At 44.2% G+C, this 16,366-nt stretch overlaps 9 non-coding genes and 11 pseudogenes across 9 annotated transcripts; all 20 read right to left on the bottom strand.

The window, feature by feature from the left end:
• Positions 1-698: 698 nt before the first annotated feature.
• On the bottom strand, positions 699-816 carry LOC140018831 (5S ribosomal RNA; annotated as a pseudogene).
• Positions 817-1,227: 411 nt separating this feature from the next.
• LOC140020774 (5S ribosomal RNA) lies at positions 1,228-1,346 on the bottom strand. The gene has a single exon (XR_011824753.1). It is a non-coding gene; the product is annotated as a 5S ribosomal RNA (ribosomal RNA).
• Positions 1,347-2,273: 927 nt separating this feature from the next.
• LOC140018832 (5S ribosomal RNA) lies at positions 2,274-2,391 on the bottom strand (annotated as a pseudogene).
• A 411-nt stretch (positions 2,392-2,802) lies between these two features.
• Positions 2,803-2,921, bottom strand: LOC140020784 (5S ribosomal RNA). Its single transcript, XR_011824754.1, has one exon. It is a non-coding gene; the product is annotated as a 5S ribosomal RNA (ribosomal RNA).
• A 926-nt stretch (positions 2,922-3,847) lies between these two features.
• LOC140020498 (5S ribosomal RNA) lies at positions 3,848-3,965 on the bottom strand (annotated as a pseudogene).
• A 411-nt stretch (positions 3,966-4,376) lies between these two features.
• Positions 4,377-4,495, bottom strand: LOC140020785 (5S ribosomal RNA). The gene has a single exon (XR_011824755.1). It is a non-coding gene; the product is annotated as a 5S ribosomal RNA (ribosomal RNA).
• Positions 4,496-5,423: 928 nt separating this feature from the next.
• On the bottom strand, positions 5,424-5,541 carry LOC140018535 (5S ribosomal RNA; annotated as a pseudogene).
• A 926-nt stretch (positions 5,542-6,467) lies between these two features.
• LOC140018834 (5S ribosomal RNA) lies at positions 6,468-6,585 on the bottom strand (annotated as a pseudogene).
• Positions 6,586-6,996: 411 nt separating this feature from the next.
• LOC140020786 (5S ribosomal RNA) lies at positions 6,997-7,115 on the bottom strand. Its single transcript, XR_011824756.1, has one exon. It is a non-coding gene; the product is annotated as a 5S ribosomal RNA (ribosomal RNA).
• Positions 7,116-8,042: 927 nt separating this feature from the next.
• LOC140020069 (5S ribosomal RNA) lies at positions 8,043-8,160 on the bottom strand (annotated as a pseudogene).
• A 926-nt stretch (positions 8,161-9,086) lies between these two features.
• Positions 9,087-9,204, bottom strand: LOC140018835 (5S ribosomal RNA; annotated as a pseudogene).
• A 411-nt stretch (positions 9,205-9,615) lies between these two features.
• On the bottom strand, positions 9,616-9,734 carry LOC140020787 (5S ribosomal RNA). The gene has a single exon (XR_011824757.1). It is a non-coding gene; the product is annotated as a 5S ribosomal RNA (ribosomal RNA).
• Positions 9,735-10,660: 926 nt separating this feature from the next.
• On the bottom strand, positions 10,661-10,778 carry LOC140020141 (5S ribosomal RNA; annotated as a pseudogene).
• Positions 10,779-11,188: 410 nt separating this feature from the next.
• On the bottom strand, positions 11,189-11,307 carry LOC140020788 (5S ribosomal RNA). Its single transcript, XR_011824758.1, has one exon. It is a non-coding gene; the product is annotated as a 5S ribosomal RNA (ribosomal RNA).
• Positions 11,308-12,233: 926 nt separating this feature from the next.
• Positions 12,234-12,351, bottom strand: LOC140020499 (5S ribosomal RNA; annotated as a pseudogene).
• Positions 12,352-12,762: 411 nt separating this feature from the next.
• Positions 12,763-12,881, bottom strand: LOC140020791 (5S ribosomal RNA). Its single transcript, XR_011824761.1, has one exon. It is a non-coding gene; the product is annotated as a 5S ribosomal RNA (ribosomal RNA).
• Positions 12,882-13,809: 928 nt separating this feature from the next.
• On the bottom strand, positions 13,810-13,927 carry LOC140018836 (5S ribosomal RNA; annotated as a pseudogene).
• A 411-nt stretch (positions 13,928-14,338) lies between these two features.
• On the bottom strand, positions 14,339-14,457 carry LOC140020792 (5S ribosomal RNA). The gene has a single exon (XR_011824762.1). It is a non-coding gene; the product is annotated as a 5S ribosomal RNA (ribosomal RNA).
• Positions 14,458-15,384: 927 nt separating this feature from the next.
• LOC140018837 (5S ribosomal RNA) lies at positions 15,385-15,502 on the bottom strand (annotated as a pseudogene).
• Positions 15,503-15,913: 411 nt separating this feature from the next.
• On the bottom strand, positions 15,914-16,032 carry LOC140020794 (5S ribosomal RNA). Its single transcript, XR_011824764.1, has one exon. It is a non-coding gene; the product is annotated as a 5S ribosomal RNA (ribosomal RNA).
• Positions 16,033-16,366: the final 334 nt, after the last annotated feature.

The raw sequence follows: 16,366 nt of genomic DNA on the forward strand, positions 1-16,366 counted from the left end.
CCGACAACTTTGACCGACGATCCGGGCTTCGATCCAGCCGTACCGTTCCTGACTTGTCTCGCGCCTTCAGATCCGCCTTCATGCTTCGATGAGAAGCAAAATATAAAGCAATCGTTCCGACGGAGCTAAATTACTACAGCATAAAGAACGAAGGGGAAATTTGGATTTCGAAACAAAAAAGGGAGGGGTGCAACACGAGGATTTCCCAGGGGGTCACCTAGGGGTGTCAACGGGCCGGGTCCGGGCCGGAATTCATTATTCCGGACCCGGACCCGGATCCGACCCGTTTACCCGACGGGTCTTTTATTCTGTGTTCCGGATCCGGACCCGGCGAGTCTCGGATCCGGGTCGGGTCTACCCGAACAAATTTGCCAAAATTTATAATTTCTAACAAAAAAGAGAAAAAGATATATTTGTAAACTAATTTCTAACTAATGCAAAGAAAAAACCAAATAAGAAAATAAATCAAATTGATTTTACTCAAATACATCATCCTAATCAAATTATATTGATAATATATATTTTTTATAAATTATTAAATCATTTATATCCGGATCCGGGTCTAATACGGGTCGGAATACTATATTCCGTATCCGACCCGTTTTTTTGTTTGAAAAAACGGATCCGGATCCGGATAACGGAATTAAATCCCTACCCATACCCGAAAAAATTTCAGGGATCCGATCCGGATCCGGGTCTAGACCCGACCCGTTGACAGGCCTAGGGTCACCCATCCTAGTACTACTGTCGCCCAAGCACGCTTAACTTCGGAGTTCTGATGGGATCCGGTGCATTAGTGCTGGTATGATCGCACCCGCCATGTTCCTTTCGCTTTATTCTTTTAAACTGCCACGTCCTGTGAAGCAGTTTGGCTTTTCTGGACCCGAATTCATTCTAAGCGTCAATTCATGAATTTCCTCTCATCCTTTTATTTATTTACTTTTATATTTTTTTCTTGTTGCTTTGCACCTTTTTTTTCCCTCGTCGCACAACTCTCAATTATCCTGAAATTGATCCTTCACGCTTGCGCTTATGCATTTGCGCCGACAACATTGACCGACGATCCGGGCTTCGATCCAGCCGTACCGTTCCTGACTTGTCTCGCGCCTTCAGATCCGCCTTCATGCTTCGATAAGAAGCAAAATATAAAGCAATCGTTCCGACGGAGCTAAATTACTACAGCATAAAGAACGAAGGGGAAATTTGGATTTCGAAACAAAAAAGGGAGGGGTGCAACACGAGGACTTCCCAGGGGGTCACCCATCCTAGTACTACTCTCGCCCAAGCACGCTTAACTTCGGAGTTCTGATGGGATCCGGTGCATTAGTGCTGGTATGATCGCACCCGCCATGTTCCTTTCGCTTTATTCTTTTAAACTGCCCCGTCCTGTGAAGCAGTGTGGCTTTTCTGGACCCGAATTCATTTTAAGCGTCAATTCAAGAATTTCCCCTCATCCTTTTATTTATTTACTTTTACATTTTTTTCTTGTTGATTTGCACCATTTTTTTTTCCCTCGTCGCGCAACTCTCAATTATCCTGAAATTGATCCTTCACGCTTGCGCTTATACATTTGCGCCGACAACTTTGACCGACGATCCGGGCTTCGATCCAGCCGTACCGTTCCTGACTTGTCTCGCGCCTTCAGATCCGCCTTCATGCTTCGATGAGAAGCAAAATATAAAGCAATCGTTCCGACGGAGCTAAATTACTACAGCATAAAGAACGAAGGGGAAATTTGGATTTCGAAACAAAAAAGGGAGGGGTGCAACACGAGGATTTCCCAGGGGGTCACCTAGGGGTGTCAACGGGCCGGGTCCGGGCCGGAATTCATTATTCCGGACCCGGACCCGGATCCGACCCGTTTACCCGACGGGTCTTTTATTCTGTGTTCCGGATCCGGACCCGGCGAGTCTCGGATCCGGGTCGGGTCTACCCGAACAAATTTGCCAAAATTTATAATTTCTAACAAAAAAGAGAAAAAGATATATTTGTAAACAAATTTCTAGCTAATGCAAAGAAAAAACCAAATAAGAAAATAAATCAAATTGATTTTACTCAAATACATCATCCTAATCAAATTATATTGATAATATATATTTTTTATAAATTATTAAATCATTTATATCCGGATCCGGGTATAATACGGGTCGGAATACTATATTCCGTATCCGACCCGTTTTTTTGTTTGAAAAAACGGATCCGGATCCGGATAACGGAATTAAATCCCTACCCATACCCGAAAAAATTTCAGGGATCCGATCCGGATCCGGGTCTAGACCCGACCCGTTGACAGGCCTAGGGTCACCCATCCTAGTACTACTGTCGCCCAAGCACGCTTAACTTCGGAGTTCTGATGGGATCCGGTGCATTAGTGCTGGTATGATCGCACCCGCCATGTTCCTTTCGCTTTATTCTTTTAAACTGCCACGTCCTGTGAAGCAGTTTGGCTTTTCTGGACCCGAATTCATTCTAAGCGTCAATTCATGAATTTCCTCTCATCCTTTTATTTATTTACTTTTATATTTTTTTCTTGTTGCTTTGCACCTTTTTTTTCCCTCGTCGCACAACTCTCAATTATCCTGAAATTGATCCTTCACGCTTGCGCTTATGCATTTGCGCCGACAACTTTGACCGACGATCTGGGCTTCGATCCAGCTGTACCGTTCCTGACTTGTCTCGCGCCTTCAGATCCGCCTTCATGCTTCGATAAGAAGCAAAATATAAAGCAATCGTTCCGACGGAGCTAAATTACTACAGCATAAAGAACGAAGGGGAAATTTGGATTTCGAAACAAAAAAGGGAGGGGTGCAACACGAGGACTTCCCAGGGGGTCACCCATCCTAGTACTACTCTCGCCCAAGCACGCTTAACTTCGGAGTTCTGATGGGATCCGGTGCATTAGTGCTGGTATGATCGCACCCGCCATGTTCCTTTCGCTTTATTCTTTTAAACTGCCCCGTCCTGTGAAGCAGTGTGGCTTTTCTGGACCCGAATTCATTTTAAGCGTCAATTCAAGAATTTCCCCTCATCCTTTTATTTATTTACTTTTACATTTTTTTCTTGTTGATTTGCACCATTTTTTTTCCCTCGTCGCGCAAGTCTCAATTATCCTGAAATTGATCCTTCACGCTTGCGCTTATACATTTGCGCCGACAACTTTGACCGAGGATCCGGGCTTCGATCCAGCCGTACCGTTCCTGACTTGTCTCGCGCCTTCAGATCCGCCTTCATGCTTCGATGAGAAGCAAAATATAAAGCAATCGTTCCGACGGAGCTAAATTACTACAGCATAAAGAACGAAGGGGAAATTTGGATTTCGAAACAAAAAAGGGAGGGGTGCAACACGAGGATTTCCCAGGGGGTCACCTAGGGGTGTCAACGGGCCGGGTCCGGGCCGGAATTCATTATTCCGGACCCGGACCCGGATCCGACCCGTTTACCCGACGGGTCTTTTATTCTGTGTTCCGGATCCGGACCCGGCGAGTCTCGGATCCGGGTCGGGTCTACCCGAACAAATTTGCCAAAATTTATAATTTCTAACAAAAAAGAGAAAAAGATATATTTGTAAACAAATTTCTAGCTAATGCAAAGAAAAAACCAAATAAGAAAATAAATCAAATTGATTTTACTCAAATACATCATCCTAATCAAATTATATTGATAATATATATTTTTTATAAATTATTAAATCATTTATATCCGGATCCGGGTCTAATACGGGTCGGAATACTATATTCCGTATCCGACCCGTTTTTTTGTTTGAAAAAACGGATCCGGATACGGATAACGGAATTAAATCCCTACCCATACCCGCAAAAATTTCAGGGATCCGATCCGGATCCGGGTTTAGACCCGACCCGTTGACCGGCCTAGGGTCACCCATCCTAGTACTACTGTCGCCCAAGCACGCTTAACTTCGAAGTTCTGATGGGATCCGGTGCATTAGTGCTAGTATGATCGCACCCACCATTTTCCTTTCGCTTTATTCTTTTAAACTGCCACGTCCTGTGAAGCAGTTTGGCTTTTCTGGATCCGAATTCATTCTAAGCGTCAATTCATGAATTTCCTCTCATCCTTTTATTTATTTACTTTTATATTTTTTTCTTGTTGCTTTGCACCTTTTTTTTCACTCGTCGCACAACTCTCAATTATCCTGAAATTGATCCTTCACGCTTGCACTTATACATTTGCGCCGACAACATTGACCGACGATCCGGGCTTCGATCCAGCCGTACCGTTCCTGACTTGTCTCGCGCCTTCAGATCCGCCTTCATGCTTCGATAAGAAGCAAAATAAAAAGCAATCGTTCCGACGGAGCTAAATTACTACAGCATAAAGAACGAAGGGGAAATTTGGATTTCGAAACAAAAAAGGGAGGGGTGCAACACGAGGACTTCCCAGGGGGTCACCCATCCTAGTACTACTCTCGCCCAAGCACGCTTAACTTCGGAGTTCTGATGGGATCCGGTGCATTAGTGCTGGTATGATCGCACCCGCCATGTTCCTTTCGCTTTATTCTTTTAAACTGCCCCGTCCTGTGAAGCAGTGTGGCTTTTCTGGACCCGAATTCATTTTAAGCGTCAATTCAAGAATTTCCCCTCATCCTTTTATTTATTTACTTTTACATTTTTTTCTTGTTGATTTGCACCATTTTTTTTTTCCCTCGTCGCGCAACTCTCAATTATCCTGAAATTGATCCTTCACGCTTGCGCTTATACATTTGCGCCGACAACTTTGACCGACGATCCGGGCTTCGATCCAGCCGTACCGTTCCTGACTTGTCTCGCGCCTTCAGATCCGCCTTCATGCTTCGATGAGAAGCAAAATATAAAGCAATCGTTCCGACGGAGCTAAATTACTACAGCATAAAGAACGAAGGGGAAATTTGGATTTCGAAACAAAAAAGGGAGGGGTGCAACACGAGGATTTCCCAGGGGGTCACCTAGGGGTGTCAACGGGCCGGGTCCGGGCCGGAATTCATTATTCCGGACCCGGACCCGGATCCGACCCGTTTACCCGACGGGTCTTTTATTCGGTGTTCCGGATCCGGACCCGGCGAGTCTCGGATCCGGGTCGGGTCTACCCGAACAAATTTGCCAAAATTTATAATTTCTAACAAAAAAGAGAAAAAGATATATTTGTAAACTAATTTCTAACTAATGCAAAGAAAAAACCAAATAAGAAAATAAATCAAATTGATTTTACTCAAATACATCATCCTAATCAAATTATATTGATAATATATATTTTTTACAAATTATTAAATCATTTATATCCGGATCCGGGTCTAATACGGGTCGGAATACTATATTCCGTATCCGACCCGTTTTTTTGTTTGAAAAAACGGATCCGGATCCGGATAACGGAATTAAATCCCTACCCATACCCGCAAAAATTTCAGGGATCCGATCCGGATCCGGGTGTAGACCCAACCCGTTGACCGGCCTAGGGTCACCCATCCTAGTACTACTGTCGCCCAAGCACGCTTAACTTCGGAGTTCTGATGGGATCCGGTGCATTAGTGCTGGTATGATCGCACCCGCCATGTTCCTTTCGCTTTATTCTTTTAAACTGCCCCGTCCTGTGAAGCAGTGTGGCTTTTCTGGACCCGAATTCATTTTAAGCGTCAATTCAAGAATTTCCCCTCATCCTTTTATTTATTTACTTTTACATTTTTTTCTTGTTGATTTGCACCATTTTTTTTCCCTCGTCGCGCAACTCTCAATTATCCTGAAATTGATCCTTCACGCTTGCGCTTATACATTTGCGCCGACAACTTTGACCGACGATCCGGGCTTCGATCCAGCCGTACCGTTCCTGACTTGTCTCGCGCCTTCAGATCCGCCTTCATGCTTCGATGAGAAGCAAAATATAAAGCAATCGTTCCGACGGAGCTAAATTACTACAGCATAAAGAACGAAGGGGAAATTTGGATTTCGAAACAAAAAAGGGAGGGGTGCAACACGAGGATTTCCCAGGGGGTCACCTAGGGGTGTCAACGGGCCGGGTCCGGGCCGGAATTCATTATTCCGGACCCGGACCCGGATCCGACCCGTTTACCCGACGGGTCTTTTATTCTGTGTTCCGGATCCGGACCCGGCGAGTCTCGGATCCGGGTCGGGTCTACCCGAACAAATTTGCCAAAATTTATAATTTCTAACAAAAAAGAGAAAAAGATATATTTGTAAACAAATTTCTAGCTAATGCAAAGAAAAAACCAAATAAGAAAATAAATCAAATTGATTTTACTCAAATACATCATCCTAATCAAATTATATTGATAATATATATTTTTTATAAATTATTAAATCATTTATATCCGGATCCGGGTCTAATACGGGTCGGAATACTATATTCCGTATCCGACCCGTTTTTTTGTTTGAAAAAACGGATCCGGATCCGGATAACGGAATTAAATCCCTACCCATACCCGAAAAAATTTCAGGGATCCGATCCGGATCCGGGTCTAGACCCGACCCGTTGACAGGCCTAGGGTCACCCATCCTAGTACTACTGTCGCCCAAGCACGCTTAACTTCGGAGTTCTGATGGGATCCGGTGCATTAGTGCTGGTATGATCGCACCCGCCATGTTCCTTTCGCTTTATTCTTTTAAACTGCCACGTCCTGTGAAGCAGTTTGGCTTTTCTGGACCCGAATTCATTCTAAGCGTCAATTCATGAATTTCCTCTCATCCTTTTATTTATTTACTTTTATATTTTTTTCTTGTTGCTTTGCACCTTTTTTTTCACTCGTCGCACAACTCTCAATTATCCTGAAATTGATCCTTCACGCTTGCGCTTATACATTTGCGCCGACAACATTGACCGACGATCCGGGCTTCGATCCAGCCGTACCGTTCCTGACTTGTCTCGCGCTTTCAGATCCGCCTTCATGCTTCGATAAGAAGCAAAATATAAAGCAATCGTTCCGACGGAGCTAAATTACTACAGCATAAAGAACGAAGGGGAAATTTGGATTTCGAAACAAAAAAGGGAGGGGTGCAACACGAGGACTTCCCAGGGGGTCACCCATCCTAGTACTACTCTCGCCCAAGCACGCTTAACTTCGGAGTTCTGATGGGATCCGGTGCATTAGTGCTGGTATGATCGCACCCGCCATGTTCCTTTCGCTTTATTCTTTTAAACTGCCCCGTCCTGTGAAGCAGTGTGGCTTTTCTGGACCCGAATTCATTTTAAGCGTCAATTCAAGAATTTCCCCTCATCCTTTTATTTATTTACTTTTACATTTTTTTCTTGTTGATTTGCACCATTTTTTTTTCCCTCGTCGCGCAACTCTCAATTATCCTGAAATTGATCCTTCACGCTTGCGCTTATACATTTGCGCCGACAACTTTGACCGACGATCCGGGCTTCGATCCAGCCGTACCGTTCCTGACTTGTCTCGCGCCTTCAGATCCGCCTTCATGCTTCGATGAGAAGCAAAATATAAAGCAATCGTTCCGACGGAGCTAAATTACTACAGCATAAAGAACGAAGGGGAAATTTGGATTTCGAAACAAAAAAGGGAGGGGTGCAACACGAGGATTTCCCAGGGGGTCACCTAGGGGTGTCAACGGGCCGGGTCCGGGCCGGAATTCATTATTCCGGACCCGGACCCGGATCCGACCCGTTTACCCGACGGGTCTTTTATTCGGTGTTCCGGATCCGGACCCGGCGAGTCTCGGATCCGGGTCGGGTCTACCCGAACAAATTTGCCAAAATTTATAATTTCTAACAAAAAAGAGAAAAAGATATATTTGTAAACTAATTTCTAACTAATGCAAAGAAAAAACCAAATAAGAAAATAAATCAAATTGATTTTACTCAAATACATCATCCTAATCAAATTATATTGATAATATATATTTTTTACAAATTATTAAATCATTTATATCCGGATCCGGGTCTAATACGGGTCGGAATACTATATTCCGTATCCGACCCGTTTTTTTGTTTGAAAAAACGGATCCGGATCCGGATAACGGAATTAAATCCCTACCCATACCCGCAAAAATTTCAGGGATCCGATCCGGATCCGGGTGTAGACCCAACCCGTTGACCGGCCTAGGGTCACCCATCCTAGTACTACTGTCGCCCAAGCACGCTTAACTTCGAAGTTCTGATGGGATCCGGTGCATTAGTGCTGGTATGATCGCACCCGCCATGTTCCTTTCGCTTTATTCTTTTAAACTGCCCCGTCCTGTGAAGCAGTGTGGCTTTTCTGGACCCGAATTCATTTTAAGCGTCAATTCAAGAATTTCCCCTCATCCTTTTATTTATTTACTTTTACATTTTTTTCTTGTTGATTTGCACCATTTTTTTTCCCTCGTCGCGCAACTCTCAATTATCCTGAAATTGATCCTTCACGCTTGCGCTTATACATTTGCGCCGACAACTTTGACCGACGATCCGGGCTTCGATCCAGCCGTACCGTTCCTGACTTGTCTCGCGCCTTCAGATCCGCCTTCATGCTTCGATGAGAAGCAAAATATAAAGCAATCGTTCCGACGGAGCTAAATTACTACAGCATAAAGAACGAAGGGGAAATTTGGATTTCGAAACAAAAAAGGGAGGGGTGCAACACGAGGATTTCCCAGGGGGTCACCTAGGGGTGTCAACGGGCCGGGTCCGGGCCGGAATTCATTATTCCGGACCCGGACCCGGATCCGACCCGTTTACCCGACGGGTCTTTTATTCTGTGTTCCGGATCCGGACCCGGCGAGTCTCGGATCCGGGTCGGGTCTACCCGAACAAATTTGCCAAAATTTATAATTTCTAACAAAAAAGAGAAAAAGATATATTTGTAAACAAATTTCTAGCTAATGCAAAGAAAAAACCAAATAAGAAAATAAATCAAATTGATTTTACTCAAATACATCATCCTAATCAAATTATATTGATAATATATATTTTTTATAAATTATTAAATCATTTATATCCGGATCCGGGTATAATACGGGTCGGAATACTATATTCCGTATCCGACCCGTTTTTTTGTTTGAAAAAACGGATCCGGATCCGGATAACGGAATTAAATCCCTACCCATACCCGAAAAAATTTCAGGGATCCGATCCGGATCCGGGTCTAGACCCGACCCGTTGACAGGCCTAGGGTCACCCATCCTAGTACTACTGTCGCCCAAGCACGCTTAACTTCGGAGTTCTGATGGGATCCGGTGCATTAGTGCTGGTATGATCGCACCCGCCATGTTCCTTTCGCTTTATTCTTTTAAACTGCCACGTCCTGTGAAGCAGTTTGGCTTTTCTGGACCCGAATTCATTCTAAGCGTCAATTCATGAATTTCCTCTCATCCTTTTATTTATTTACTTTTATATTTTTTTCTTGTTGCTTTGCACCTTTTTTTTCCCTCGTCGCACAACTCTCAATTATCCTGAAATTGATCCTTCACGCTTGCGCTTATGCATTTGCGCCGACAACTTTGACCGACGATCTGGGCTTCGATCCAGCTGTACCGTTCCTGACTTGTCTCGCGCCTTCAGATCCGCCTTCATGCTTCGATAAGAAGCAAAATATAAAGCAATCGTTCCGACGGAGCTAAATTACTACAGCATAAAGAACGAAGGGGAAATTTGGATTTCGAAACAAAAAAGGGAGGGGTGCAACACGAGGACTTCCCAGGGGGTCACCCATCCTAGTACTACTCTCGCCCAAGCACGCTTAACTTCGGAGTTCTGATGGGATCCGGTGCATTAGTGCTGGTATGATCGCACCCGCCATGTTCCTTTCGCTTTATTCTTTTAAACTGCCCCGTCCTGTGAAGCAGTGTGGCTTTTCTGGACCCGAATTCATTTTAAGCGTCAATTCAAGAATTTCCCCTCATCCTTTTATTTATTTACTTTTACATTTTTTTCTTGTTGATTTGCACCATTTTTTTTCCCTCGTCGCGCAACTCTCAATTATCCTGAAATTGATCCTTCACGCTTGCGCTTATACATTTGCGCCGACAACTTTGACCGACGATCCGGGCTTCGATCCAGCCGTACCGTTCCTGACTTGTCTCGCGCCTTCAGATCCGCCTTCATGCTTCGATGAGAAGCAAAATATAAAGCAATCGTTCCGACGGAGCTAAATTACTACAGCATAAAGAACGAAGGGGAAATTTGGATTTCGAAACAAAAAAGGGAGGGGTGCAACACGAGGATTTCCCAGGGGGTCACCTAGGGGTGTCAACGGGCCGGGTCCGGGCCGGAATTCATTATTCCGGACCCGGACCCGGATCCGACCCGTTTACCCGACGGGTCTTTTATTCTGTGTTCCGGATCCGGACCCGGCGAGTCTCGGATCCGGGTCGGGTCTACCCGAACAAATTTGCCAAAATTTATAATTTCTAACAAAAAAGAGAAAAAGATATATTTGTAAACAAATTTCTAGCTAATGCAAAGAAAAAACCAAATAAGAAAATAAATCAAATTGATTTTACTCAAATACATCATCCTAATCAAATTATATTGATAATATATATTTTTTATAAATTATTAAATCATTTATATCCGGATCCGGGTATAATACGGGTCGGAATACTATATTCCGTATCCGACCCGTTTTTTTGTTTGAAAAAACGGATCCGGATCCGGATAACGGAATTAAATCCCTACCCATACCCGCAAAAATTTCAGGGATCCGATCCGGATCCGGGTGTAGACCCGACCCGTTGACCGGCCTAGGGTCACCCATCCTGGTACTACTGTCGCCCAAGCACGCTTAACTTCGAAGTTCTGATGGGATCCGGTGCATTAGTGCTGGTATGATCGCACCCGCCATGTTCCTTTCGCTTTATTCTTTTAAACTGTCACGTCCTGTGAAGCAGTTTGGCTTTTCTGGACCCGAATTCATTCTAAGCGTCAATTCATGAATTTCCTCTCATCCTTTTATTTATTTACTTTTATATTTTTTTCTTGTTGCTTTGCACCTTTTTTTTCCCTCGTCGAACAACTCTCAATTATCCTGAAATTGATCCTTCACGCTTGCGCTTATACATTTGCGCCGACAACTTTACCGACGATCCGGGCTTCGATCCAGCCGTACCGTTCCTGACTTGTCTCGCGCCTTCAGATCCGCCTTCATGCTTCGATGAGAAGCAAAATATAAAGCAATCGTTCCGGCGGAGCTAAATTACTACAGCATAAAGAACGAAGGGGAAATTTGGATTTCGAAACAAAAAAGGGAGGGGTGCAACACGAGGACTTCCCAGGGGGTCACCCATCCTAGTACTACTCTCGCCCAAGCACGCTTAACTTCGGAGTTCTGATGGGATCCGGTGCATTAGTGCTGGTATGATCGCACCCGCCATGTTCCTTTCGCTTTATTCTTTTAAACTGCCCCGTCCTGTGAAGCAGTGTGGCTTTTCTGGACCCGAATTCATTTTAAGCGTCAATTCAAGAATTTCCCCTCATCCTTTTATTTATTTACTTTTACATTTTTTTCTTGTTGATTTGCACCATTTTTTTTCCCTCGTCGCGCAACTCTCAATTATCCTGAAATTGATCCTTCACGCTTGCGCTTATACATTTGCGCCGACAACTTTGACCGACGATCCGGGCTTCGATCCAGCCGTACCGTTCCTGACTTGTCTCGCGCCTTCAGATCCGCCTTCATGCTTCGATGAGAAGCAAAATATAAAGCAATCGTTCCGACGGAGCTAAATTACTACAGCATAAAGAACGAAGGGGAAATTTGGATTTCGAAACAAAAAAGGGAGGGGTGCAACACGAGGATTTCCCAGGGGGTCACCTAGGGGTGTCAACGGGCCGGGTCCGGGCCGGAATTCATTATTCCGGACCCGGACCCGGATCCGACCCGTTTACCCGACGGGTCTTTTATTCTGTGTTCCGGATCCGGACCCGGCGAGTCTCGGATCCGGGTCGGGTCTACCCGAACAAATTTGCCAAAATTTATAATTTCTAACAAAAAAGAGAAAAAGATATATTTGTAAACAAATTTCTAGCTAATGCAAAGAAAAAACCAAATAAGAAAATAAATCAAATTGATTTTACTCAAATACATCATCCTAATCAAATTATATTGATAATATATATTTTTTATAAATTATTAAATCATTTATATCCGGATCCGGGTCTAATACGGGTCGGAATACTATATTCCGTATCCGACCCGTTTTTTTGTTTGAAAAAACGGATCCGGATACGGATAACGGAATTAAATCCCTACCCATACCCGCAAAAATTTCAGGGATCCGATCCGGATCCGGGTCTAGACCCGACCCGTTGACCGGCCTAGGGTCACCCATCCTAGTACTACTGTCGCCCAAGCACGCTTAACTTCGAAGTTCTGATGGGATCCGGTGCATTAGTGCTAGTATGATCGCACCCACCATTTTCCTTTCGCTTTATTCTTTTAAACTGCCACGTCCTGTGAAGCAGTTTGGCTTTTCTGGACCCGAATTCATTCTAAGCGTCAATTCATGAATTTCCTCTCATCCTTTTATTTATTTACTTTTATATTTTTTTCTTGTTGCTTTGCACCTTTTTTTTCACTCGTCGCACAACTCTCAATTATCCTGAAATTGATCCTTCACGCTTGCGCTTATACATTTGCGCCGACAACATTGACCGACGATCCGGGCTTCGATCCAGCCGTACCGTTCCTGACTTGTCTCGCGCCTTCAGATCCGCCTTCATGCTTCGATAAGAAGCAAAATAAAAAGCAATCGTTCCGACGGAGCTAAATTACTACAGCATAAAGAACGAAGGGGAAATTTGGATTTCGAAACAAAAAAGGGAGGGGTGCAACACGAGGACTTCCCAGGGGGTCACCCATCCTAGTACTACTCTCGCCCAAGCACGCTTAACTTCGGAGTTCTGATGGGATCCGGTGCATTAGTGCTGGTATGATCGCACCCGCCATGTTCCTTTCGCTTTATTCTTTTAAACTGCCCCGTCCTGTGAAGCAGTGTGGCTTTTCTGGACCCGAATTCATTTTAAGCGTCAATTCAAGAATTTCCCCTCATCCTTTTATTTATTTACTTTTACATTTTTTTCTTGTTGATTTGCACCATTTTTTTTTTCCCTCGTCGCGCAACTCTCAATTATCCTGAAATTGATCCTTCACGCTTGCGCTTATACATTTGCGCCGACAACTTTGACCGACGATCCGGGCTTCGATCCAGCCGTACCGTTCCTGACTTGTCTCGCGCCTTCAGATCCGCCTTCATGCTTCGATGAGAAGCAAAATATAAAGCAATCGTTCCGACGGAGCTAAATTACTACAGCATAAAGAACGAAGGGGAAATTTGGATTTCGAAACAAAAAAGGGAGGGGTGCAACACGAGGATTTCCCAGGGGGTCACCTAGGGGTGTCAACGGGCCGGGTCCGGGCCGGAATTCATTATTCCGGACCCGGACCCGGATCCGACCCGTTTACCCGACGGGTCTTTTATTCTGTGTTCCGGATCCGGACCCGGCGAGTCTCGGATCCGGGTCGGGTCTACCCGAACAAATTTGCCAAAATTTATAATTTCTAACAAAAAAGAGAAAAAGATATATTTGTAAACTAATTTCTAACTAATGCAAAGAAAAAACCAAATAAGAAAATAAATCAAATTGATTTTACTCAAATACATCATCCTAATCAAATTATATTGATAATATATATTTTTTATAAATTATTAAATCATTTATATCCGGATCCGGGTCTAATACGGGTCGGAATACTATATTCCGTATCCGACCCGTTTTTTTGTTTGAAAAAACGGATCCGGATCCGGATAACGGAATTAAATCCCTACCCATACCCGCAAAAATTTCAGGGATCCGATCCGGATCCGGGTCTAGACCCGACCCGTTGACAGGCCTAGGGTCACCCATCCTAGTACTACTGTCGCCCAAGCACGCTTAACTTCGGAGTTCTGATGGGATCCGGTGCATTAGTGCTGGTATGATCGCACCCGCCATGTTCCTTTCGCTTTATTCTTTTAAACTGCCACGTCCTGTGAAGCAGTTTGGCTTTTCTGGACCCGAATTCATTCTAAGCGTCAATTCATGAATTTCCTCTCATCCTTTTATTTATTTACTTTTATATTTTTTTCTTGTTGCTTTGCACCTTTTTTTTCCCTCGTCGCACAACTCTCAATTATCCTGAAATTGATCCTTCACGCTTGCGCTTATGCATTTGCGCCGACAACATTGACCGACGATCCGGGCTTCGATCCAGCCGTACCGTTCCTGACTTGTCTCGCGCCTTCAGATCCGCCTTCATGCTTCGATAAGAAGCAAAATATAAAGCAATCGTTCCGACGGAGCTAAATTACTACAGCATAAAGAACGAAGGGGAAATTTGGATTTCGAAACAAAAAAGGGAGGGGTGCAACACGAGGACTTCCCAGGGGGTCACCCATCCTAGTACTACTCTCGCCCAAGCACGCTTAACTTCGGAGTTCTGATGGGATCCGGTGCATTAGTGCTGGTATGATCGCACCCGCCATGTTCCTTTCGCTTTATTCTTTTAAACTGCCCCGTCCTGTGAAGCAGTGTGGCTTTTCTGGACACGAATTCATTTTAAGCGTCAATTCAAGAATTTCCCCTCATCCTTTTATTTATTTACTTTTACATTTTTTTCTTGTTGATTTGCACCATTTTTTTTTCCCTCGTCGCGCAACTCTCAATTATCCTGAAATTGATCCTTCACGCTTGCGCTTATACATTTGCGCCGACAACTTTGACCGACGATCCGGGCTTCGATCCAGCCGTACCGTTCCTGACTTGTCTCGCGCCTTCAGATCCGCCTTCATGCTTCGATGAGAAGCAAAATATAAAGCAATCGTTCCGACGGAGCTAAATTACTACAGCATAAAGAACGAAGGGGAAATTTGGATTTCGAAACAAAAAAGGGAGGGGTGCAACAGGAGGATTTCCCAGGGGGTCACCTAGGGGTGTCAACGGGCCGGGTCCGGGCCGGAATTCATTATTCCGGACCCGGACCCGGATCCGACCCGTTTACCCGACGGGTCTTTTATTCTGTGTTCCGGATCCGGACCCGGCGAGTCTCGGATCCGGGTCGGGTCTACCCGAACAAATTTGCCAAAATTTATAATTTCTAACAAAAAAGAGAAAAAGATATATTTGTAAACTAATTTCTAACTAATGCAAAGAAAAAACCAAATAAGAAAATAAATCAAATTGATTTTACTCAAATACATCATCCTAATCAAATTATATTGATAATATATATTTTTTATAAATTATTAAATCATTTATATCCGGATCCGGGTCTAATACGGGTCGGAATACTATATTCCGTATCCGACCCGTTTTTTTGTTTGAAAAAACGGATCCGGATCCGGATAACGGAATTAAATCCCTACCCATACCCGCAAAAATTTCAGGGATCCGATCCGGATCCGGGTCTAGACCCGACCCGTTGACAGGCCTAGGGTCACCCATCCTAGTACTACTGTCGCCCAAGCACGCTTAACTTCGGAGTTCTGATGGGATCCGGTGCATTAGTGCTGGTATGATCGCACCCGCCATGTTCCTTTCGCTTTATTCTTTTAAACTGCCACGTCCTGTGAAGCAGTTTGGCTTTTCTGGACCCGAATTCATTCTAAGCGTCAATTCATGAATTTCCTCTCATCCTTTTATTTATTTACTTTTATATTTTTTTCTTGTTGCTTTGCACCTTTTTTTTCCCTCGTCGCACAACTCTCAATTATCCTGAAATTGATCCTTCACGCTTGCGCTTATGCATTTGCGCCGACAACATTGACCGACGATCCGGGCTTCGATCCAGCCGTACCGTTCCTGACTTGTCTCGCGCCTTCAGATCCGCCTTCATGCTTCGATAAGAAGCAAAATATAAAGCAATCGTTCCGACGGAGCTAAATTACTACAGCATAAAGAACGAAGGGGAAATTTGGATTTCGAAACAAAAAAGGGAGGGGTGCAACACGAGGACTTCCCAGGGGGTCACCCATCCTAGTACTACTCTCGCCCAAGCACGCTTAACTTCGGAGTTCTGATGGGATCCGGTGCATTAGTGCTGGTATGATCGCACCCGCCATGTTCCTTTCGCTTTATTCTTTTAAACTGCCCCGTCCTGTGAAGCAGTGTGGCTTTTCTGGACACGAATTCATTTTAAGCGTCAATTCAAGAATTTCCCCTCATCCTTTTATTTATTTACTTTTACATTTTTTTCTTGTTGATTTGCACCATTTTTTTTTCCCTCGTCGCGCAACTCTCAATTATCCTGAAATTGATCCTTCACGCTTGCGCTTATACATTTGCGCCGACAACTTTGACCGACGATCCGGGCTTCGATCCAGCCGTACCGTTCCTGACTTGTCTCGCGCCTTCAGATCCGCCTTCATGCTTCGATGAGAAGCAAAATATA

This window comes from Coffea arabica, chromosome 11c (genome assembly GCF_036785885.1).
Source record: "Coffea arabica cultivar ET-39 chromosome 11c, Coffea Arabica ET-39 HiFi, whole genome shotgun sequence".
NCBI classification, from domain to species: Eukaryota; Viridiplantae; Streptophyta; class Magnoliopsida; order Gentianales; family Rubiaceae; genus Coffea; species Coffea arabica.